Source organism: Oncorhynchus kisutch, linkage group LG28 (assembly GCF_002021735.2).
Source record: "Oncorhynchus kisutch isolate 150728-3 linkage group LG28, Okis_V2, whole genome shotgun sequence".
NCBI lineage: Eukaryota > Metazoa > Chordata > Actinopteri > Salmoniformes > Salmonidae > Oncorhynchus > Oncorhynchus kisutch.
Genome location: NC_034201.2, coordinates 15,443,886 through 15,470,143, shown reverse-complemented (window position 1 = coordinate 15,470,143; position 26,258 = coordinate 15,443,886). Strand labels below are relative to the sequence as shown.

Below are 26,258 nucleotides of genomic sequence, written 5' to 3'. Positions count from 1 at the left end.
CACTAACGGTCCGTATGTAGCCAAACAAAATTCGTGCTCATTCCGTTTGCTCAAAAATGTATAAATGGTAAAAAAAAAATGTAAGCTGTCCATAGAGACACATACCAGCTCTACTGGTTCTACCAGCAGTACTACACCTGCACCTGTCAACGACACAAGTTTTTCTGCTTCCACGAGCACATCCAATGCTATCATCAGTAATTCTACATTTGTTGCTAGCCCAGCTAGCATAGACACTGACAGTTGTGATTCTTTGTATACCAGCCAGTGAATTCTATGCTTTACAGCTGGATGAGTCAACAGACGTGGCGGGCCTGGCACAGCTCCTGGTATATGTCCGTTACGTTTATTGGGGGTCAATTAAGGAAGACATCTTCTTCTGGAAACCAGGACAACAGGTGAGGATATTTTTTAAGTAGTGGACAGCTTGTGACATCAAATGGACTTTGGTGGTCAAGATGTGTTGGTATCTTTACTGATGGTGCAAAAGCCATGACAGGGAGACATAGTGGGTTGGTAATGCACGTGCAAGCAGATGCTCCAGATGCCACTTGGGTACACTCCATATCCACCAAGAGGCTCTTGCTGCCAAGGGAATGCCTGTCAGCTTGAAAGACATTTTGGACACTACAGTGAAAATGGTTAACTTTGTTAAAGCAAGGCCCCTGAACTCTCGTGTATTTTCGCACTATGCAATGATATGGGCAGCGACCATGTAACGCTTTTACAGAATACAGAAGTGTGCTGGTTATCAAGGGGCAAAGTATTGACATGTATTTGTTTTTTATTGAGAGACGAGCTTAAAGTTCTTCTGCATAATGACGAGTTTCACATGATTGGCCTACGTGGGTGATGTTTTTTCTCGCCTGAATGATCTGAATCTAGGATTACAGGGACTATATTCAATGTGAGGGACAAAATTGAGGCAATGACTAAGAAGTTGGAGCTCTTCTCTGTCTGCATTAACAAGGACAACACACAGCTCTTTCCATCATTGTGTAACGAATCTCGTCCTCCTCTTCTGAGGAGGAGTAGCGAGAAGGATCGGAGGACCAATGCGCAGCGTGGTAAGTGCCCATAATGTTTCATCAAAACACAACAGAACACTGGAACAAAACAATAAACGTGAATAAATGAAACAGTCCCGTGTGGCAACAAACACTGACACGGAAGACAAACACCCACCACTCAAAAGTGAAACCAGGCTACTTAAGTATGATTCCCAATCAGGGACAACGATTGACAGCTGCCTCTGATTGAGAACCATACTAGGCCAAACACAGAAACCCCAAATGATAGAAAAACGAACATAGACAACCCACCCAACTCACGCCCTGACCATACTAAAACAAATACCTAAATAAAAGAACTAAGGTCAGAACGTGACACATTGTATGATTTTCTGTGTGCAAATAAACTCAAGCTTATGGACAATGTCAAATGTGATAAAGCGAAGGACCTAAGCTGGGTGAGCAATTATGCAGGTACTTTCCCAAAATGGACGACTTCATGCCCTGCCTCCAGTCCACTTACCAATATCTGAACAAGTTATTCACAATTTTTGATGAACAAATAAAGTTTTATATGTAAGATGGCTAAATAAAGAGCAAAATTATTGAGTATTATTATATTATTATTTGTGCCCTGGTCCTATAAGAGCTCTTTGTCACTTCCCATGTTGTGACAAAAACTTACTCATTCTTATGTTTAATAAATGTATCGTATAGTGTGTGTGTGGCAGGCTTATAATGATGGCAAAAAACAACATTTGAGAGTGCGCTGACCCTGGTGCTAGAGGGGGTACGCAGCTAGAGGTTGAATGTTTGAAGGTGTACGGGACGGGACTACTGTTCATCCATTTTTTTGTATGGAAACCCAGGATGCGTGAACTATAGTATAAAGATGATCCAATACTAGGTTATACCCAATACACCAGCTCTGCTCTGTCCATTCCACCAGGGAAGACAGGAGTCCAATTAAGTGAGAGTGCTAGGATTGTTTTGACCCTGAGTGACACCTGTCCCTTCACACGGAGTTGTCACAGCTTGCAGAGCAGAGCAGAGTGGGGGACTCGATGTACTATAATAACGGATTACTGCTTAATAACACGTAGAGTAGACCTCTCGTTCACTCTCGATGTCTCTTCCTTGCTAGACTCTTCACATCACACTGTGGTACATTCACAGCATACAACTATATGGTTCTTCTCCTCTCCTCTTTGACTGCTGTTGCATACAGTAGGTGAATTGGTGAAATGGAATTCTATAGTACGGCCTTCAGAGCGATGAACTGGACCCACACATCAGTAAATAACTTTTTACATGCTCTGTTGCTGATTGGTCAACTGTCAATTCTTGTTTTTACTATAAAAAATGTGTAGTTACTGTTACTCTCTCATCAAATGTAGCACTGTTCTCCAAGTAATCATTCACAGCCAACATCTAATGGACGTCTACAACAAGAGACACACGTACACCCACAGCACTGTTTTGGATGCCGGGACCCACTGCACTTGACTGTAGCCTCGTCCTTTGCTCTTCTACAACTCTGGGGTCTCATACTCTATCATCATCTTTCACCTTGTCACAGGGCAGGCAGGCCTGTGGACTGTGAAGATATCACTCTCTCTCCCCACCCAAACGCCAGTGCTAATGAAGCAGGCCCAGGAATGGAGGAGGTAAGGGGAGGCACTGAAATCTTCTCTTTCCTACACTGTTATGCGCAAATGAAAGGTGACTCTTCCTAATGCAATAACCATTTTCAGAATCTAGCACAAGCAGCATCTCCTGAGAAAGTAATCCATTGACACAGGTTCAACTTTTGCAGCTTTGCAGAATATTTGAGGTTACGACCTGACAGGCAGCATGTTTCACTGTGACTTTCCCGTTGTGCTTTGACACCTACGGATCGTAAACATTCACAGGGTGCTCTGGGTTGTCACAGCGCCTAATGGACTGTTAGCTACATGAGGCTATCAAATTAAGTGCTGAAGGCATTGATTTATCTCCTTTAAAGGTACATGTTTGTTTCTGGGGCTCAAAAGAGGCCCAATGCATCAGCCTGCTGTTCATAGAAGACAGGTTTATAATTTTAGGGAATCCAAATACTCTACAAAAGATGTATTGGTAGGAATTAAAATATATAACATACAGTGTATTAGACAATAACTACAAAAAACACAAATGAAAGTGGTATGTATGCATAATTCAATGATAATTCAATATTACTGAGGATAACCATGGGCGATACAATAGTCTTGTCCACCAGCTGTCTACCGTACCTATTTACGGAACAATGTCTGTTACAATTATCTGTTATCAATGAGATGACACCCTAATATTTCCTGTAATCTGAGTAGTAGCAATTGATTTATTCTGCTCCTTGTAGGCAGCCTCTAACTCAGGGGAGCTCCTCCCTTATACAAACATCTAATGGTGTGATTCGTTAAGCAACCTGACAGTAATCTTTTTATCAGCAAGCCCCATGGCAACCCACCCAGAATGTGGGCAGTTCTAGCTCAAAATGAAATTCAGTGTGCTAGGCTAGGAACCTGGTATGTATCACCCTATGCAGAAATGCTTGGTGGTTTATGGGAACTAGTACAAGCCTTTAATTGGCTGGTTTAATTTGCAGTTTGACGAATGGTACAACTTGGTTTTAAGGGTGCTCCCCACCATTTCTGGTCCTGAAGTTCAGAGCAAATTACACAAGCAATCTCTGTTCTTATGCTCTAAACTGCCTGTAGACATTGAAACATAATGGACTTGAACTGAAAGCACTGGAACTATGATTTGAAAACACCTGAAAAGTTCTTGCTGGAGTCTGTGGGTGGTACTGCTGTTTATATCAGAGGACATGATCACTCTTGACAACACTGTTTCAATGTTTAAATACAAATCATTGAGAGAGTAAAACCTGTATGGAAATACTGTATGTCAAATAATCAAATGGTATGCCATAGATGAAAAAAAGAAAGAACACATGGTTGCATGGTACCAGTGAAATGAGTCGTGTGCATGTGCATTTTCACATAAAAGCTTTTTGAGTAATTGGCCAACACAAGCAACATGGATCTCAAGATGGATTACAACAGGAGCACTAATGTTTTTCTTGATGCTCGCTCACATTACAAGCCTAGTTTGGGGCACCAGGTTTATCAGTAAAGTAGAGGGATCTCTTATGAGAATGGCATCTTATTGTAAGGATGAATAGATCACTCCTATAAAAGGCATACATCCACTTTATTCCCAAGCCATGTATCAAATGGAGGAATGGACAGAGGCATTACTCTGACACATGCGCGTTTGCCAGGCACCAGCTAACAATTTATTGCATGACCCACAGCTTCCACTTTCAGGGTCCTCATTGCATTGTGCTGCAGGTGGAAATCGGCCATTTAGAGTGTAAGAAGGTGTCACTCGGAATCTTCCAATGTCAAATGTCTGTATGACACTCACGCTTTGGTCATCTCTCAACAGTCTACCATTTGACATTGAACTTTGGCTCCATCCTTCCCTCATGGACAAGCCCTTAGATGCAACACATTCACTATCCTTACCGGCACGTCTGTCAAGCCACTCTCTCCACTGTGCGTTCCTCCATGCATCGTAGCTGGCTGCTCCCAGTCTTCCATCCACTCTGCTAGGCCGGCCCTTCCAAAGCCCGTCCCTCAAACCAATCATCCGTGCTATAGACATGGAATATATGTGCCATGTACTGAACACACTAAATCATATACCAGTCAAAACTAATTTGAAAAAACATAAGACTGTAATTTCGTCTTCGTCATCATCATTCGTTTATTTCACTTTAGTGCGTTACTGTAGTTTACTTGAATAATCTCCACAGCAGAGCTTCCTTGTCCTTGCATGTTTTTCTGAATCACCTAATCATCGGAAACCATCTTGTCTGGTCCTTTGTTCTGATCCCTCTATGATAAGAACCAGAGATCTTAATAGATATCACTGAGTTCTTTTGTGAGTCAATATTTGTAGATGTTGTTACTGTAGCTCTGCTGTTGTAAGACTCCAGTGGACCAAATGCACTCCCTTTGTTCATTGGTCTCTAGTGGTGAGGTAAACTTTGAAAATCTTCAGTTGTTCAAAACAAACACTATTTTGTTTTGTCTGATACCAGCTCCACTTTATTCAAACCTAGAGTCATTAGTCTCAGTTTATACATAATGTAGATCGAATGGGAAAGGTAAGCAAAATTATTTAAAGGAAAAGTTTAATTCCTCCTCATTAGCATTTAAAGAGAACAACAGGAGCTGATCAAGTTTCTCCCTAGAGTCCAATTAATATATTTGAGCAAACACTTTTTGGATAGGTTATACAAATGCAAACAAATACGACATTGGGTTTTCCATACACAGAACTCAAAGATATCTCTGGTATCAAGAGCTCTTCAAAATCTCTTTTAACCTCTAGCCTACACATGTTGCTGTATTCAACACAGGTGCTTTTTCAAAGTACAGTAAATCATTGGTTCAATGGTTCCTTGAATGAAGAAAGGAGCTCCTGCCTAAGCCAAGTACTGTATATCATTTTCATATAGTAATTTAACTGACACTCTTATCCAGAGCGACTTACCGGAGCAATTAGGGTTAAGTGTCTTGCTCAAGGGCATATGTTTTTCACCTAGTTGACTCAGGGATTCGAACCAGCGACCTTTCAGTTACTGGCCCAACTAGGCTACCTGCCACCCATAAGAGATGTAAGTGTGTCACTCTACTGTACGGCATGAAACAAGTTATGGTGCAGTACTAATATTCACTTTATGACAATATCATCTCCAGTCAAGAGAGACTTGACGGATGTGCAGATCCTGGGCTGGTGTGTACCACATGGTCTGCAGTTGTGAGGCCGGTAGGACATACTGCCAAATTCTCTTAAATGACTTTGGAAGCGGTTTATGGTAGAGAAATTAACATTCAATTCTCGGGCATCAGCTCATAGCATGCCTGCAGTCAACACATCTGTGACAAAACTGCACATTTTAGAGTGGCCTTTTATTGTCCACAGCACAAGGTGCACCTGTGTAATGATCATGCTGTTTAATCAGCTTTTTGATATGCCACACCTGTCAGTTTGATGGATTATCTTGGAAAAGAAGAAATGCTCCCTAACAGAGACGTAAACAAATTTGTGCACAAATTGGAGAGAAATAAGCTTTTTGTTTGCATGAAAAATGTCTGGTATCTTTTATTTCAGCTAATGAAACACAGGACCAATACTTTACATGTTGCATTTATATTTCTGTTCAGTGTAATTTGTTGTTAAACTGGATCATTTATATCAATACCATTTAGAGACTCAAAAAACAGTAATTTTTTAGTCTCAACTACTATATCAGTACCTTCCTGATAAAAAGTAAATGTAGAGCTGCATGAAGCCAGACTAACATGACCCAAATTATATAGGTTAATATGGGGACATAACACCATGTACAATACAGATTTAAACAAATATATTTTCATCCATCAGACCATAAAATTAGGAAAGATGAGAGGCATAATACAGTAGTTGTATAGGATGGTTACTGTATGGAAAGGTACTGTAGGTAAAGAAAGCCACCGCTGAAGTGGGAGGCTATGGAGAGGATGGTGGGGGGTCGGTGAAATTATTACCTTTGCTGTAAAGACTACAATCCTTTTGACTACAGGGTATGCCAATGGCATAATTTGAGAAGAAAAATGTACAGCGATCAACAGACGAGCATGGGTGGAAGAGGTGGAGACAAATAATTGAATAGAAAATAGGCAGTTGACGTTGTGCAGAAATATAAAATCCTGCTTATACAACCACATGATATGGGGAGAAAACAAAATATTATAAGCTATGGGAAATATTACTCAAAAACTTCAATTCAAATTCTGTTTTTTTTAATTACCTGTTGAATACAAAGTGAACATAAATAACTCAGAATAAGGTTAGGCAGACATGAAAACAATTGGTTGTTTCAATGCCAATGGGAGAGAGGCAGAGTTCATTTTTAATGCAACTAGTAAGTAGTGATATAACTACAAATACCAGCGCTACCAGCAGTACCACCTTCACCACAACCACCACCAATACTGACACTAAACCATATATTACCAGGGCAAGTGAACAACAGGCCATATGTATTTACTTAATTTAATGGTTCTGAAACTATGTGATAATGTATTAGGAATTCATAACCAGACCTTTAAATAAAGTGTCACCTTGTACTTTTCTGCTAAACAAAAGCAGGGCAAACTCGACAATGGCACATACAGTAGTCTTGTGTCTCATACATTGAGAAGATATGCCTAGGGGTGGTCATTGAGGAGGTCAACATCAAATTACTTTCATTTAGGAATTGCAAATATGCATACTAATACTCTTGTTTTCACCACCTTCAGATATCAAATGTCCCACCAATATGTTTCCATATTTCCTTGGACATGAAAAGAAAGAATAACCCAACGGCATCTCCCATTAGTTAAATATGTTTTACATTTTATTAATTTAGCAGACGGTCTTATCCAGAGAAACTTACAGTAGTAAGTCCATACATTTTTCATACTTTTTCGTACTGGTTCTGCATGGGAATCTAACCCACAACCCTGGCATTGCAAGCTCCATGCTCTACCAACTGAGATACATGGGACCCCATGGGAATATACAGTACCAGTCTAAAGTTTGGACACACCTACTCATTCAAGGGTTTTTATTTATTTTGACTATGTTCTACATTGCAGAATAATAGTGAAGACATCAAAAATATGAAATAACACATGGAATCATGTAGTAACCAAAAAAGTGTTAAACAAATCAAAATGTATTTTATATTTGAGATTCTTCAAAGTAGCCACCCTTTCTTTGCCTTGATGAGAGCTTTTGCACACTCTGACATTCTCTCAACCAGCTTCACCTGGAATGTTTTTCAAACAGTCTTGAAGGAGTGTGCTATTGACAAGCTGACTGCAGGAATGTCCTCCAGAGCTGTTGCTAGAGAATTGAATGTTAATTTCTCTACTATAAGCCGACTCCCATGTCGTTTTAGAGAATTTGTCCTAACAACCGCAGACCACGTGTATGGCGTCATGTGGGCGAGCGGTTTGTTGATGTCAACGTTGTGAACAGAGTGCCCCATGGTGGCGATAGGGTTATGTTATAGGTAGGCATACGCTACGGACAACGAACACAAATGCATTTTATCCATGCCAATTTGAATGCACAGAGATATCCTGACAAGATCCTGAGGCCCATTGTCGTGCCATTCATCCGCCGCTATCACCTCAAGTTTAAGCATTATAATGCACGGCCCCATGTCACAACAATCTGTACACAATTCCTGGAAGCTGAAAATGTCCCAGTTCTTCCATGGCCTGCATACTCACCAGACATTGAGCATGTATGGGATGCTCTGGATCAATGTGTACAACAGCATGTTCTAATTCCTGACAATATCCAGCAACTTTGCACAGCAATTGAAGAGGAGTGGGACAACATTCGACAGGCCACAAACAACAGCCTGATTAACTCTATGCCACAATCAACAGCCTGATCAACTCTATGTGAAGGAGATGTGTCACGCTGCATGAAGCAGATGGTGGTCACACCAGACACTGACTTCTGATCTACACCCATACCTTTTATTTTAAGGTATCTTTGACCAACAGATGCATATCTGTATTCCCAGTCATGTGAAATCCATAGATTAGGGCTAAATGAATTTATTTCAATTGACTGAGTTCCTTATATGAACTGTAACTCAGTAAAATCTTTAAAATTGCTTTATGTTGCATTTATATTTTTGTTCAGTATAATAACTGAAGGCTTTTTGGACACCGATTTGGCCGATTTAAAAAAAATAATTACACCTTTATTTAACTAGGCAAGTCAGTTAAGAACACATTCTTATTTTCAATGACGGCCTAGGACCAGTGGGTTAACTGCCTTGTTCAGGGGCAGACCGACAGATTTTTACCTTGTCAGCTCGGGGATTCAATCTTGCAACCTTACGATTAACTAGTCCAATGCTCTAACCACCTGCCTTACATTGCACCCCACGAGGAGCCTGCCTGTTACGCGAATGCAGTAAGAAGCTAAAGTAAGTTGCTAGCTAGCGTTAAAATTATCTTATAAAAAACAATCAATCAATCAATCATAATCACCAGTTTACTACACATGGTTGATGATATTACTAGTTTATCTAGCGTGTCCTGCATTGCATATAATCGATGTGGTGCGCATTCGCAAAAAAGGACTGTCGTTGCTCCAATGTGTACCTAACCATAAACATCAATGCCTTTCTTAAAATCAATACACAAGTATATATTTTTAAACCTGCATATTAGGTTAATATTGCCTGCTAACATGAATTTATTTTAACTAGGGAAATTGTGTCACTTCTCTTGCAACAGAGTCAAGGTATTTGCAGCAGTTTGGGCCGCCTGGCTTGTTGCGAACTGTGTGAAGACTATTTATTCCTAACAAAAGCGCATTTGCGAAAAAAGCACAATCGTTGCACGACTGTACCTAGCCATAAACATCAATGCCTTTCTTAAAATCAATACACAGAAGTATATATTTTTAAACCTGCAAATTTAGCTCAAAGAAATCCAGGTTAGCAGGCAATATTAACCAGGTGAAATTGTGTCACTTCTCTTGCGTTCATTGCACGCAGAGTCAGGGTATATGCAACAGTTTGGGCCGCCTGGCTCGTTGCGAACTAATTTGCCAGAATTTTACGTAATTATGACATAACATTGAAGGTTGTACAATGTAACAGCAATATTTAGAGTTAAGGATGCCATCCGTTAGATAAAATACGGAACGGTTCCGTATTTCACTGAAAGAATAAACGTTTTGTTTTCGAAATTATAGTTTCAGGATTCGACCATATTGATGACCAAAGGCTCGTATTTCTGTGTGTTATTATGTTATAATTGAGTCTATGATTTGATATTTAATAGAGCTGTCTGACTGAGCGATGGTAGGCAGCAGCAGGCTCGTACGCATTCATTCAAACAGCACTTTTGTGCATTTTGCCAGCAGCTCTTCGCAATGCTTCAAGCATTGAGCTGTTTATTACTTCAAGCCTATCAACTCCAGAGATTAGGCTGGTGTAACCGATGTGAAATGGCTAGCTAGTTAGCGGGGTGCGCGATAATAGCGTTTCAATCGGTGACGTCACTCGCTCTGAGACTTGGAGTAATTGTTCCCCTTGCTCTGCAATGGCCACGGCTTTTGTGGAGCGATGGGTAACGATGCTTCGAGGGTGGCTGTTGTCGATGTGTTCCTGGTTCGAGCCCAGGTAGGGGCGAGGAGAGAGACGGAAGCTATACTCTTACACTGGCAATACTAAAGTGCCTATAAGAACATCCAATAGTCAAAGGTATATGAAATATAAATGGTATAGAGAGAAATAGTCCTATAATTCCTATAATAACTACAACCTAAAACGTCTTACCTGGGAATATTGAAGACTCATGTTAAAAGGAACCACCAGCTTTCATATGTTCTCATGTTCTGAGCAAGGAACTTAAACGCTTTTTTACATGGCACATATTGCACTTTTACTTTCTTCTCCAACACTTTGTTTTTGCATTATTTTAAAATTTTTTAACATGTTTCATTATTTATTTGAGGCTAAGTTTATTTTATTTATGTATTATATTAAGTTAAAATAAGTGTTCATTCAGTATTGTTGTAATTGTCATTATTACAAATAAAATAAAATAAATTGTCCGATTAATCGGTATCTGCTTTTTTTGGTCCACCAATAATCGGTATCGGCGTTGAAAAATCATAATCGGCCGACCTCTAGTTTTGTGGTGTGAAACTAAGCGGGTTGAGCATAAAAGGTCAACCCCGTTACATTAAAATGTTTGTCATTTAGTATACACTCTTATTCAGAGTGACTTAAAGTGAGTGCATTCATCTTCAGATAGCTATGTGGGACAACCACATATCACAGGCATAGAAAGTACATTTCTCTTCAATAAAGTAACTGTCAGCAAAGTCAGAGCTAGTAAAGGGGATTATTTAAGATACTCTTTGAAGAGGTAGGGTTTCAGATGTTTTTGGAAGATTGGCAGGGGCTCTGCTGTCCTAGCCCCAGTGGGAAGCTGGTTTCACCATTAGGGTGCCTGGACAGAGAAGAGTTTGGACTGGACTGAGCAGGAGCTGCCCTCCCGTAGTGGTGGGAGGGCCAAAAGACCAGAGGTGGCAGAACGGAGTGCTTGGGTTAGGGTGTAGGGTTTGAGCATAGCCTGAAGGTTGGGAGGGGCAGATCCTCTTGCTTTTCCGTAGGCAAGTACCATGGTCTTGTAGTGGATGCGAGCTTTGACTGGAAGCCAGTGGAGTGTGCGGAGGAGCGGGGTGACATGGGAGAACTTGGGACGGTTAAACACCAGGTAGACTGCAGCATTCTGTACATGCTGCAGGGGTTTGATGGCACATAGATAGACAGGCTAGAAATGTTTTAACAATTAAAAAAATGGCAAGCCTGCAATCAATTGCCACTCCCTGTTTCACACAACAAGCTTCCATTCCCCCTGTCAAAAGGGGATTTATGACTGATTTGAGATTAAGTCATCAACCCTGTTACTTTATTTGACACTTAATAGGCACTTACTATACTGTTTTTTTTATTTAACCTCTTGAGATGGGAAAACATGTTTTTGATGAAGTTGAACATGTGCACTTTATGACAGAATGTTTTTTTGCACCAAGTTACACTACTTAAAAGGAACCTAATTGGCGGAATGAAGCAGGTGCCGGTACGATATGTATTTCAATTGTCCCAATTCTCATGATTCTATATGTATTGCGATTTGTTGCTGCGATTTTATTGTGATTTGATGTTCCAAACATATTGCTCACTTTATGTCTGCTGCAGAGAGACAGGAGATAGCACGAGAAAATGTGTTTTGATCAGTCTTGGAAATAAAAGTGCTGAAAACATATTGGCTCACTATTTCAAAAGAATATGGATAACAAGCTATAGGATGAAAAATACTGTATTTTTGGCACTGGTACAGCCGACTAACGTTAGCTAACGCTACCTAGCAACAACAACAAAAAGTCTAAATATTGATATAATATCATCCAAAATAATATTGTGATATGTAACAGTATCTATTTTTTTCCCAATATTTTTTTTCTACAGCTAAACCCAGTGATAAAATTGAAATCAGTAAGAAATAAGGCAAGGGGATTGGCTGCTTGATGATGTACAATGTAAACCACTCTGAATTCAGTGTACAGTACATGACTTCTCAAAACACACTGAGACTTGCTTGTATAGATTTTAAACTCAATAACTAAAAAAAAATCGAGAAAATGAACTGTTGTCACACTGTTTATCAATCCGATAGGCCTACTGGTATTTAGATTTTAGAGCTGTGTTTTATTTGGATGATATTCGGATTGATCTATTCAAGAGGTTCATAGCATTTGATAAGAATATCAAGAATTATCATCCATTACACTACATGAGGTAGGCTTACATAACGGTACATGAATATGGCTTTCGCATAGCACATCTGCAGTCTGCAGTAGTTTCATCTCTCCTACTCAATGCAGATTAATATAATTAACATTTTCCAAAAATGCAGTAATGGAAGCTCAGCATTGCCTCTGACTATAATAGCCCAGAGCCTGTGTGTTTCAGGTGGCTCCTGAGAGCAAATTAATGCCAATAAATGCCATCATACTCAGTGGCGTTATCATATAAAAAACAAAATCATAATTGCAGGTAACATATATGTAATAATATGTAATAGTTGTTTTTAATTAAACACATGTTATTGAAGCTATTACTGGACACCCCTGAATAAGAAATATGTCAGTTGCCAGTTTCAGACGGGTCTGTCTTGCACATTGCACAAGGTTGTCAACAGATAGCAGCAATTTTACAACCTGTCATAGATACAATTGAGATATTATTATAAAAATGATTTTATTTTATGTTTGTTTCATCTTTGGAAGTTGTAAAATATATTTTGTTTCTGGTCATGTCATCAAGCCAAGTGCATTAGTATAACATTTTACATGGGCTATTTGTCTACATCTTTACTCGAGAAAGCTGATCGACTGATCATGCTATATTCGCAGAACTGCCGACATTACTGAATGTATAATACTACTACTAATACTAGGCTACATACTACTAACAATACGATACACAAGTTAAGCTACGGTATAGCCTAACCTTAATGTACACAATGTAAGCCTAATAAATGTATTGTAATGCACTGGTTCATTGCTGACCAACATGGCAACTCCAATTATCTTGCTGTTTGTAAAGTTTACGGGACAGGTGTAGTCTGTAGCCTTAGCAAAATGGTCATGTTTAGGTAGGCTACCACAGAATGTCCTTTCCTCAGAGTTGGTATCACCAGCTAGGAACATAAAGATAATGTCCATTAGCACCACGGGCCCGCCGAATGGGAATATCCCATAGCCTAGCCGGCACCTTGTGTATTGATACGGGGCTATCACTGCACTCACTATAGACTACAATCCCTTTCTCGAATGTTTTTGCACCTGAGGATACCACGATTCAGGAGCGATACAGTAGGATATAGCGCGCCACGTAACAATTCTGCGATAAACACAGGCTGAAAGCAGTAGCTAGTAGACAAATTGCTCACCTTTTCGTGATGTGACCATACCGGAGGCTTATTCCCATGCCATAGTTTCACTTCATGAGAAATAAGAAGAAGACTGTTCACATTATTATATGCTGTATCCTCGTGTATCCTTGGCAAATAACGCAATGATGACGGTTGAGCTACGCTGGCTTCAGTTGAATAGGCTATGATGCTCCGGTGAATGTGTCGAAGAGAATGGCAAGACAGCGTTTGATATGTAGAGCGGAACGCGTGTGATTTGCTTTTTTCTAATGGTTATGATTCAACTGTTCATCTTTAAAAAAAAATCTTCCCTGGTGGACACAATCACCAACTCAGCATCACTGGAATATACCATACACGACAGAGAAGAAGGGGGTGTGGCACCGGTGAGCAATAATTTCACCATCCAACACAGCCAGCCTGACGAGGTAAGGTCAGTGGCGTACCGCAATTCCGCGGGGCGTCCGCAAGGTCTGAGCAAGAGCCCTCTTTTCTGGGGTTTAACAATGCTACGCATCCTACAATTCTACACATTTTGCCATGAAGCTGAGAGAAAATGTTGCTGTTTTAATGCTAATTTCAGTACTTGTTCCATTTACAACTTGTTTTAGTCCTCTGGTCTACTGATTTCAGTAAGTATACTGTATGACTGTGGATTGACTGTATTGTTTGAATGGAATGTTGGCTTATTGGCAGTTCATTTAGTTGAGGGACAAGGTGCTTAAAATTGGAACAAAATGAGTGTTTCAGCTTGAAGAGATATTGTTGAACATTGCAAAGGTAGTTATCCCTCCCTTATAATGGTAGGCTTGTGTAGTGTTATGCAAAAACAAGCTTTTAAACGATGTGTAATTGTCCAATTAATGATGATGATAATCATGACCTTTACTATTATTATGGTTGTTGTTATTTGTAGGCTATTAAAGGCCATGTTGCAAGTTAAATTTGCCAAAATAAATATAATTTATTTTGGGGGGGGGGGTATCTAAAGAAAAAAAATGGTGAAGCACCTGCGTTGGTAAGCAACACCCCCTCGAGTGCCGGACGCAGCCTGTAATTTTGCCTGTGACATTTGTTCAAGTGAAGATGCCGGTTCTACAAACAAGTAGCTATTACTCCTCGGCCTGAAGTCCTTGAATAAAATACAAATTATCTGCTTGAAGGTAATTGTCTCTTTTATAAGTGTAGATGATTTGTGTTGGTAAAAGCAGGGGTGAAAGTAAGGTGGTACGACCAGGTACTGCATCCCGGCAAAATAAATAGCGGGGGTACGCCGTACTTGTAAAACGTAAACCTATCACTACTAAAACAACATGCGCAAAAAAAATATATATATATATTTTTTTAATTACACCATTATTTAACATTACTGCATGTCAGCCGCATGAAAAATGTGTGAATTGACTAGAAACCAGGTGGTATATGTTCCAAATTGCATTGTGGTTTGAGCAGAACCCTTACATTTTGTCAAGCCGGAGAGAGCCGCGAGCGGTGGTGTATTGTACTTAATAAGTAAAAAATACTTTAAAGTACTACTACAGTAGTTTTTTGTGGATATCTGTACTTTACTTTACTATTCATATTTTTACAACTTTTAGTTTTACTCCACTACATTCCTAAAGAAAATCATGTACATTTTACTCCTTACATTTTCCCTGACACCCAAAAGTACTCATTACATTTTGAATGCTTAGCAGGACAGAAATTCACGCAATTATCAAGAGAATTTGAAATTATTTATACTTTTTCTTTTGATACTTACGTATATTTTTGTAATTACATTTACGTCTGATACTTAAGTATATTTAAAACCAAATACTTTTAGACTTTTACTCAAGTAATATTTTACTGGGTTACTTTTAATTGAGGTATTTTCTTTTAAGGTATCTATACTTCTACTCAAGTATGACAATTGGGTACTTTTTTCCACCGCTGGGCGCGTTGACAACAGTGGATGCATCAATTCAGGCTACATTTGTAGGCCTAATGACAATTACTGAATGTCATTACAATACACGTAGGTGTTTAGTAACAGATGTCTCTTTCCACTCATCAAATTGCGGGTTCACAGTGCACTGTTGGGGTTTGGATGCTGAAATTATTTTGTGAGTGGACGAATATGCGCTGGTAGCCTACATGACCAACTTTGTTAAGGGATTGTTTGATAATCAGATGAAAACATCATTACTGGTTGTGTTTATGCCACATTAAAAGGCATAGGCGGTGTGTCCATTAGTCTAGGGAAGCTAAGCTTTCCCTAAAGTAAATTGAATTAAATTGCCAAAATTATATAGCTTAATTAGCTTACTCATGTCTATACACAAATAAATAAAATCCTTCAAAATAGGTTACTACACCAGAAAGCATGATTTAACCACAGAGGATAATTAGCTTCTTTTTTTTTAAAGCTGTGGATTGTTTTAAATTGCATAGCCTACAGTCGGGAATAGCAGAAAACTGTTTGGAAAGCAAATGGCTATTGCTGTAAAGAGATGAAAATGAAAAGACTCCAATCTGTCGTTAGTTATCAAAATTCTTAACTTAACTGCGTGAACAGTAGCCTAACTTATTGGCACCAGTGAAGAACATTGGCCATAACCCCGGTGAGTGTGCATATTCATTGTCTTGATCATTGGGTCAGTGACACTTTTGTTTGTTCTTGGACAATCATTTTCTCCTCCAGGTCAGATGGACGTTGTATTGTATTTGTGTCTCCCCTATTTGTAGGCCGGTTATATGGATCAGCAAAGTAGGCTACCCTGTAATTTTTGTAGTATTAAAAAAAATGCATGAGTGCACTTGGGTTTCCCATACCAGTAAGAAATTAAATCTACATTCAATCCTGGGTAAAAGGCATGAGCTTGGGTTTCCCATACCAGTAAGAAATTAAATCTACATTCAATCCTGGGTAAAAGGCATGAGCTTGGCATTGCTAGCTGGCTTATGATTTATTCATGCTACTTAACAGCAACTGGCAGGCTGTATCAGGCAAATTTACATGAGAGGGGAAAATGAATAGCTATATTTGCTAAGCTATCCATCTGATTGTTACAGTTGATAAAAATGCCATTAGCTAGCTAGCTAGACTGAAACTGCTGGAGGAAAGTTAACGTTACCGAACTCCCACCACCAGTCTGAGTTCACCACCTTAGCTAGCTAAGTGGCCTATAGCTAGATTTGTAGAAATTAAGAACTATATATTTGCTAGCTATAATACTGACTATTGTGAACACTTTTTCGTTCCCCTTCTTTTTATTGATGCACTGGTGAAGAAAAATACCCTCTTGATTTCACAGCAAATGGCTGTGTTGTTTTGGTATAATTAGGCCCAATAGGCTTGTGTAAGTTTAAATTAGTGTTTCATTAGTTACTGACTGACTAGGCTAATTCTTATTAATGTTTTTGGTGATATTTAATTTCGGGCAAAGAGGGAGTTAGCTCACTAGAAAAACAGCATCCAGACAGACCAGGACCCATATTCACAAAGCATCTCAGAGAAGGAGTACTGATTTAGGATCAGTTTTGACTTTTATATCACAATGAATGATTACATTGACAAGGGGGTGCTAGTCCTCGATCAGTATTTCTACTCTGAAGACACTTTGTGAATACGGGCCGGGGAAGAAAGCTATTGCCCAATACCTTGCACAGCAGTATTCCACCACAGGAAACTAGAGGTATTACAGTCACTGCTTATGATCCTAATATTTGTATGTGTATTTCCATATACAGTGTATTCGGAAAGTATTCAGACACCTTGACTTGGTTACGTTAAAGCCGTACTCTAAAATGGATTGTATTGTTTTTGTACTTCATAAATCTACACACAATACCCCCTAATGACTAAGCAAAAACACATTTGAAGACATTTTAGCAAATGTATTAAAAATAAAAACTGACCCTTAACTCAGTACTTTGTTGAAGCACCTTTGGCAGTGATTACAGCCTTGATTCTTCTTGGGTATGACACAACTAACTTGGCATACTTATATTTGGGGAGTTTCTCCCATTCTTCTCTGCAGATTCTCTCAAGCTCTGTCAGGTTGGATGGGGAGCGTTGTTACACAGCTATTTTCAGGTCTTTCCAGAGATGTTCGATCGGGTTCAGGTCCGGCCTCTGGCTGGGCCACTCAAGGACATTCAGAGACCTGTACCGAAGCCACTCCTGTGTTGTCTTGGCTGTGTGCTTAGGGTGGTTGTCCTGTTGGAAAGTGAAACTTCGCACTCAGTCCTGAGCACTCTGGAGCAGGTTTTCATCAAGAATCTCTCTGTACTTTGCTCTGTTCATCTTTCCCTCGATCCTGACTAGTCTCCCAGTTCCTGCCACTGAAAAACATCCCCACTGCATGATGCTGCCACCACCATGCTTCACTGTAGGCATGATTCCAGGTTACCTCCAGACATAACGCTTGGCATTCAGGCTAAAGAGTTCAATCTTGGTTTCATCAGATCAGAGAATCTTGTTTCTCATGGTCTGAGAATTCTTTAGGTGCCTTTTGACAAACTCCAAGTGGGCTGTTATGTGCCCTTTTACTGAGGAGTGGCTTCCCTGGCCGCTCTGCAAGCCTGATTGGTGGAGTGCTGCAGAGATGCTTGTCCTTCTGGAAGGTTCTCCCAGAGTGACCATCAAGTTCTTGGTCACCTCCCTGACCAAGGCCCTTCTCCACTGATTGCTCAGTTTGGCCGGGTGGCCAGCTCTAGGAAGAGTCTTGGTGTTTCCAAACTTCTTACATTTAAGAATGATGGAGGCCACTGTGTTCTTGGGGACCTTCAATGCTGCAGAAATGTTTGAGTACCCATCCCCAGATCTGGGCCTCGACACAATCCTGTCTCGGAGCTCTACGGACAATTCTTTCGACCTCATGGCTTGGTTTTTGCTCTGATATGCACTGTCGTCTGTGGGACCTTATGTAGACAGGTGTGTGCCTTTCCAAATCATGTCCAATCAATTGAATTTAACACAGGTGGACTCCCATCAAGTTGTAGAAACATCTCAAGGATGATCAATGGAAACAGGATGCTCCTGAGCTCAATTTCCAGTCTCATAGCAAAGGGTCTGAATACTTATATAAATAAGGTATTTCTGTTTTTTATTTTTATACATTTGCAAAAATGTCTAGAAACCTGTTTTCGCTTTGTCGTTACGTAATATTGTGTGTAGATTTATTTATTTATTTATTTATTCATATGTTTTAGGATAAGGCTGTAACGTAACAAAATGTGGAAAATGTAAAGGGGTCTGAATACTTTCCGAATGCACAGTATCAATGACACTAACAAAAGGGTTGAAATGTTCCGCAACATGTGCAGTGAACATGGCTTTGGTGATGAAAGAGACATAATGCATTAATTGTCATCTCCCTATCAGGCCACTGCATGCTGTGACATGGACTGGATGGTGACACATCTTCTTCAAACTTTCTGATTGAATACTGGGGTCTTCAGTGGTTCCAGAAGCAAGGCACTTACCTTGGAGTACAGCCACATTCTCTTTCTGTCTCACAGCCATTCTGTCAACATGTATTGTATGTAACCACTCAAATTCATGCAAACCTCTACAGATGTGAGCACTGACATATTCACTCTGTCCGATTCTTTAATCTTGTCAGGGATACACACCGAGTATAACAAACATTAGCAACTCCTTCCAAATATTGAGTTGAATCCCCCCCATTTTGCCCTAAGAACAGACTCAATTCATCGGGGTATGGACTCCACAAAGTGTCGAAAGCATTCCATGGGAATGCTGGCCCATGTTGACTCCAAAGGATCCCACAGTTCTGTCAAGTTGGCTGGATGTCATTTGGGGGGTGGACCATTCTTGATACACATGAGAAACTGATACACACTGGAAACAACCCAGCAGCGTGTCCGTTCTTAACACAAACCGGTGAGCCTGGCACCTACTACCATACCCCGTTCAAAGACACTTAAATCTTTTGTCTTCCCTATTCACCCTCTGAATGGCACAATCCATGTCTCAATTGTCTCAAGGTATAAAAATCCTTCTTTAATCGGTCTCCTCCCCTTCATCTACACTGATTGAAGTGGATTTAACAAGTGACATCAATAAGGAGTTATAGCTTTCACCTGGATTCACCTGGTCAGTCTGTGGAAAGAGCAGGTGTTCTTAACGTTTTATATACTCAGTGTATGTTTTAGTTGAGATACCTGTATGAAATACACTAATGAAAATGTATTCACTCTGGACATGAGACTTTATTTGAGACCTTTTCTAATATTGAAAGTCACTGAGGTCTTCAGTAAGGCTATTATACTGCCAATGTTTGTCTATGGTGATTGCATGAATAGCCGAATCCACTAATTTGAAGGAGTGTCCACATACTTTTGTATTTAGAGTGTCTCTCCCAATTTACAATGTCCGATTGAAAAACAAAGTGACATATCAGATTCATACATGTACTTCTCATTTTATATATAATATTTATGTATTTAATCAAATCAAATCAAATTTTATTTGTCACATACACATGGTTAGCAGATGTTAATGTGAGTGTAGCGAAATGCTTGTGCTTCTAGTTCCGACAATGCAGTAATAACCAACAAGTAATCTAGCTAACAATTCCAAAACTACTACCTTATAGACACAAGTGTAAGGGGATAAAGAATATGTACATAAAGATATATGAGTGAGTGATGGTACAGAGCGGCATAGGCAAGATACAGTAGATGGTATTGAGTGCAGTATATACATATGAGATGAGTATGTAAACAAAGTGGCATAGTTAAAGTGGCTAGTGATACATGTATTACATAAAGATGCAGTAGATGATATAGAGTACAGTATATACATATACATATGAGATGAATAATGTAGGGTATGTAAACATTATATTAGTGTCACGGTTCATGAATCCACTGCCTCCCTCTTTCTCTTTCTCTTTCTCTCTCTCTCTCTCTCTCTCTCTCTCTCGTGTTTGTGTGGGCGTGGTTCCCAATCTCGGCCTGATTGTCTGTGCCAGCTGGAATCACTTATCTTCCCTTTATATGTTCTGTAACCAGTGTTTCTTGTTGTCAGATCGTTGTTACTTCTCTGAGTTTGTGTCGTGTGTCCGTGCTCATCTCTCACCGCCCTTGTGTGGATTATCTGCTGTGCTCCCTCCTACCCATCCGGACACACTCCCCTGGATTTCTCAGCACGCTATCATCAGAAGACGCGCCCTAGTCCCTGGGTCGGATTCCGTCTGAGTACAGTCTGTCTGTCCTGTTGCTGCTGTAACTGTATTCATTAAACCATCGTTGCTTGCATCTTGCATCCGCCTCTGTATTGTCACAATTAGGTAGCATTGTTTAAAGTGGCTAGTGATATATTTTACATCATTTCCCATCAATTCCCATTATTAAAGTGGCTGGAGTTGAGTCAGTGTGTTGGCAGCAGCCACTCAATGTTAGTGGTGGCTGTTTAAAAGTCTGATGGCCTTGAGATAGAAGCTGTTTTTCAATCTCTCGGTCCCAGATTTGATGCACCTGTACTGACCTCGCCTTCTGGATGATAGCGGGGTGAACAGGCAGTGGCTCGGGTGGTTGTTGTCCTTGATGATCTTTATGGCCTTCCTGTGACATCGGGTGGTGTAGGTGTCCTGGAGGGCAGGTAGTTTGCCCCCGGTGATGCGTTGTGCAGACCTCACTACCCTCTGGAGAGCCTTACGGTTGTGGGCGGAGCAGTTGCCGTACCAGGCGGTGATACAGCCCGACAGGATGCTCTCGATTGTGCATCTGTAGAAGTTTGTGAGTGCTTCTGATGACAAGCCAAATTTCTTCAGCCTCCTGAGGTTGAAGAGGCGCTGCTACGCCTTCTTCACGATGCTGTCTGTGTGGGTGGACCAATTCAGTTTGTCTGTGATGTGTACGCCGAGGAACTTAAAACTTACTACCCTCTCCACTACTGTTCCATCAATGTGGATAGGGGGGTGTTCCCTCTACTGTTTCCTGAAGTCCACAATCATTTTCTTAGTTTTGTTGACGTTGAGTGTGAGGTTATTTTCCTGACACCACACTCCGAGGGCCCTCACCTCCTCCCTGTAGGCCGTCTCGTCGTTGTTGGTAATCAAGCCTACCACTGTTGTGTCGTCCGCAAACTTGATGATTGAGTTGGAGGCGTGCGTGGCCACGCAGTCGTGGGTGAACAGGGAGTACAGGAGAGGGCTCAGAACGCACCCTTGTGGGGCCCCAGTGTTGAGGATCAGCGGGGTGGAAATGTTGTTGCCTACCCTCACCACCTGGGGGCGGCCCGTCAGGAAGTCCAGTACCCAGTTGCACAGGGCGGGGTCGAGACCCAGGGTCTCGAGCTTGATGACGAGCTTGGAGGGCACTATGGTGTTAAATGCCGAGCTGTAGTCGATGAACAGCATTCTCACATAGGTATTCCTCTTGTCCAGATGGGTTAGGGCAGTGTGCAGTGTGGTTGAGATTGCATCGTCTGTGGACCTATTTGGGCGGTAAGCAAATTGGTGTGGGTCTAGTGTGTCAGGTAGGGTGGAGGTGATATGGTCCTTGACTAGTCTCTCAAAGCACTTCATGATGACGGAAGTGAGTGCTACGGGGCGGTAGTCGTTTAGCTCAGTTACCTTAGCTTTCTTGGGAACAGGAACAATGGTGGCCCTCTTGAAGCATGTGGGATAGGGACAGACTGGGATAGGGATTGATTGAATATGTCCGTAAACACACCAGCCAGCTGGTCTGCGCATGCTCTGAGGGCGCGGCTGGGGATGCCGTCTGGGCCTGCAGCCTTGCGAGGGTTGACACGTTTAAATGTTTTCCTCACGTCGGCTGCAGTGAAGGAGAGTGAAGTGCAGTGAAGGAGAGAGGATTTAATATTTTATTATTATTATTATTTATTTAATAATGCATTTTTTAAATATATTTTTGAAGGTGAAACATGGGCTTTAATAATGTAGCATTACTATTGTTACTGTTGGTCCCGTGTATCTCAGTTAGTAGAACATGGTGCTTGCAACGCCAGGGTTGTGGGTTTGATTCCCATGGAGAACCAGTATGAAGTTGTATGCCCTCACTGGATAAGAGTGTCTACTTAAATGTTATTATTGTGTTGTATGGCAACATACTACAATTAAAATAATGTGTCCCTCTGTTTGTGTATTGCCCAACTATTAGCTCAAGCTGTAGAAGACCTCACTTCCTCCAGATTCTGTCTTGTTTTGGATGCAGGTCTGCTGCATGGGGGGGGGGTGGGAGTGCTCCAACCTCTCCTCAGAGGTGTGAAGTATCTGTTTACATGACACACCTCTGATCTCTCATGGGATCTTTGACCCGCCAATCATCACCCCTGACCCTGGCCTGGGCATATCAGAACATTAGGCTGGGAAGGATATATAAGGGGTCAGCCGACCCAAGCCGGGGTCAGGTCAGTCTCACTTTTCCAGAGAAAGGATTACATCACAAAGAGCTCGACTTTTTCCATGGACTCATTCCTACAAGAACTGGATTACAAAATCGGAAGCTCCCTGGTGTGTTGTGAAGAAAAAATAATTAATTCACCATAAAGCTGTGTGTGTCTGAAGCATAATAAAATGTTCAAATTGAGTGTGTGTCCTGTTCGTCATTGTACCTTTAACCGGGTACCCAGCGCAACCATCCCTTATCTGAACCGGCACTTCACTTTTCAGAGTCCATCACCAGTTGGTGGTGCTTTATTTTTCACAAGCCATTTTCTTCAACAGATATGTTATGGTAGACAACATGCAACAGGGACAATAATGGATGTAGACAGATCCAAATAGGGAGGTGAGTTGAGTGCAATCCCTGCCTGTGAACTGGCTGCTTTCTTCCATTAGTATTCAAGGTTGCTAGCTTATCATGGCTAATTTGAATTGCAATCTGTTTGCGCGAGGCTGCTGCCAGAGGGAACCAAGGACTGAGTCTTATAAACTCTGGGAGGCCACAGCTCTGCCTCTGCTGTGCACCAAGGCAACAAGATTAATCAATACAGAAGATTTAAATACCTACCGCCTCACCCAATCATTGGGCTTTATCAAGGACTAATTTCAATGGTGTAAGAAAGAGTTCCTGTGTTATGACATTCAAACAATAAATATAGGCTAAAGCAAACGTACAGACAAAGCACATGCTCATCAGCAGAGGCGTACACCCATTACAACTGAGGGCATGTGGCCCCTTTAAGTTGAATGCTGTTCAAGCAAATTATACTGTATGTAATGTATAGTTGCTGTACATTCACTGAAGATCTCCTTAACACCATAGTTTGCCATTAGACCCTGGAAATGAGTGGGCTCTATTCATGAGTCAAACCACTATGAGGGCCCACTACAGTACAGTAGAGGGGATTGACCAATCAAGCCACAGTATAGTGATAGATGATAGATTACTTTCACTATGTTTTGGCAGAGGGGTGAGATGATGTCATGTAGCAGGCTGAACTTGCAGTCAGTGTCTATTCTGATTAATCTAGTGCAGACTAATGAGCTGCACAGTGGTGTACAGATGACACAGTAGGTTTCAGAATCATTCAAGGATTTCCTCTTTGTGAGTATCGTGACTTTTGTAAGGAAATGGTGCAACCTATTAAAACATCTGTGAAATATAAATGAAAACTAAACCTTTCTTAACATAAAACGCTGTTCAAAGCTTTCACATTGTGAGGGTCCCATGTAATGATAATCTTTTGTTTTCATTTTCATTTTTATTTTTTTTATCTTGTTTTATTATCATCTTGCAGGCAAACAGGCAAAATCTAGGTGATCAGAGTGAGAAAAATAAATTATAGCTTTCATACGACCGTCCCCGGGGAACATGAGAAATAATCTCTCGGTGAGTGCATTTTTAACACTGTTTTGATGGGAAATCTAATTTTGTGCAGCTCCTTTTCAATACTAGACACTCACAGTTAGTACTTCAACACAAAAATAGACTAATGGAAACAGGAAAATAAGCAGGATTACGTTGGTCTGGCCAGGATGGTTGACCGAAGGCTCATTCAAGTACTGTAGCTATCAACCCATCAATCAAAAATAAATGTGAAATGTTGTTTAAACTTTCACCATACCATGTATAAAAGTCGTTTTTTTAACAATTAACATCAATTTACAAAGTCATCAATTTACAAAGTTTTATTCTCAACTGAACCACATCTTCAAACAAAAATCAACAACAGGGTTTCAAGGGTTTGGTCAATTCAAAACCAAATCCATGTTTGTTGACAATCCAATCAAAATTGGATGTTGATCTGACGTCATTGCTCAGTAGGGAGTAGGCTTAGTCTGTGGTTATAAATGCCAAGGCCTTTCTTTGGAACACACAGACAAAGAAGTACTTTTAGATGACATTTTATTTGTCCTTGTGTCAGAGGACATATCACAATTGCATCCGACACATAGTGGCTGGGTAGCTTAAAGAGAAACCAGCAGCCAGCCACTGAGACTGAAATCTTTACATACTTATTTAAGCCAAGGGAGACATGTAATATTTTGCTGCATCTCTCTTTCTCAGACAGCTTTCAACACTTTTGTTGCAGTTCCAGCCAAGAGAGTGAGCTTACGCAGGCTTTGATCTGGGAGTCTGTGGAAGGACTACTAATCCCGATGCATAGCAGCTTGTTCATTTATCTCACAGAGGAATGGATCAGCCTATCTATCATTCTACAAACACAGTACTGGGTCACTCTGACAGCACTAGATGGCATTTTAACTACAGCCCATGTCTCCATGCCAAAATTAAAGACTGATGTCAAATCAAATAGTACATTGATAATGTTCATCTCATAACACTAGCATTACATGTGGAATACACAAAGATCTCTTTAGTTAAAGAGATACAGCTATCTAAGGGCGGTGTACTACATTACAGAAAGTAATTACATTTCAATGGATCAGACTGGACACTGTGAGATCAATCAGAGGGTGCTCAGACAGCCTTTAGCTCACTCATCTAGACAATAGAAACACGGGCCAAATGATAGGCCTATATCTCATAGTTCAAATTACAACTGCCCACGTCTTGCGCTGGTCAGCATGGGACATTCATGCTAGTACTGAGGGGATCACACAATGCTTCGCTCAAGGGCAAAGTAGGCTACTGTAAACATGCATGTTTTCAAAACAAACCTCCTCACATAGTCAAAGTTTTTCTTTTAGGCTATTTACTGAAAAATAAGTACTGAATGCTTTGCTAGCAATAGACAACAAGAAATCCACAGGGGCCGACCAATTGGATCCCGGTCTGCTTAAGTGTGCAGTGCCCATCATTGTTGGGTCAAAAAAAACATTTTTATTTAACATTATCTGGAAATATTCCAAAAGTATGGGAATCAGCTTTTGTGCTGCCACTCAATAAGGGTGTGGTTAGTAGTGATCTTAACAATTATCGCCCAATTTAAAGGCTTTCTTATCTAGATAAGATTCCTGAATCTTAGGTAAATGTACAACCTTGCTCTTTTTTATCTGATAAATGAACAGGGTTTAGGCCTGGGCATAGCACTATTAAAGCATCCAATTTAGTTGTTAATGCTCTTGTCAACGCTTTAGCCACTAAAGTGTAATGTGCTGCTTTGTTTGTGGACCTGTCAAAAGCCTTTTATGCTATTGTATCAAACGTGCTATCATGCTATTTTTTTAAAATAAATTGTCCTCAATGTGCCTGAGCTCTGATCCCT

The 26,258-nt window shown here is 40.5% G+C and overlaps 1 protein-coding gene across 3 annotated transcripts in view; it reads right to left on the bottom strand.

Moving 5' to 3' along the window:
• LOC109872677 (teneurin-1) overlaps positions 1-13,961 on the bottom strand; it is a 177,677-nt gene extending 163,716 nt beyond the window's left edge. For 2 of the 3 annotated variants that reach the window (XM_031808392.1, XM_031808393.1), the window contains exon 1: positions 13,628-13,960. The gene's annotated coding sequence lies outside the window, so the exon portion shown is untranslated. Of the gene's footprint in view, positions 1-13,627 lie in introns of all 3 variants that reach the window. The other variant, XM_031808394.1, reaches the window with a different exon arrangement.
• Positions 13,962-26,258: the final 12,297 nt, after the last annotated feature.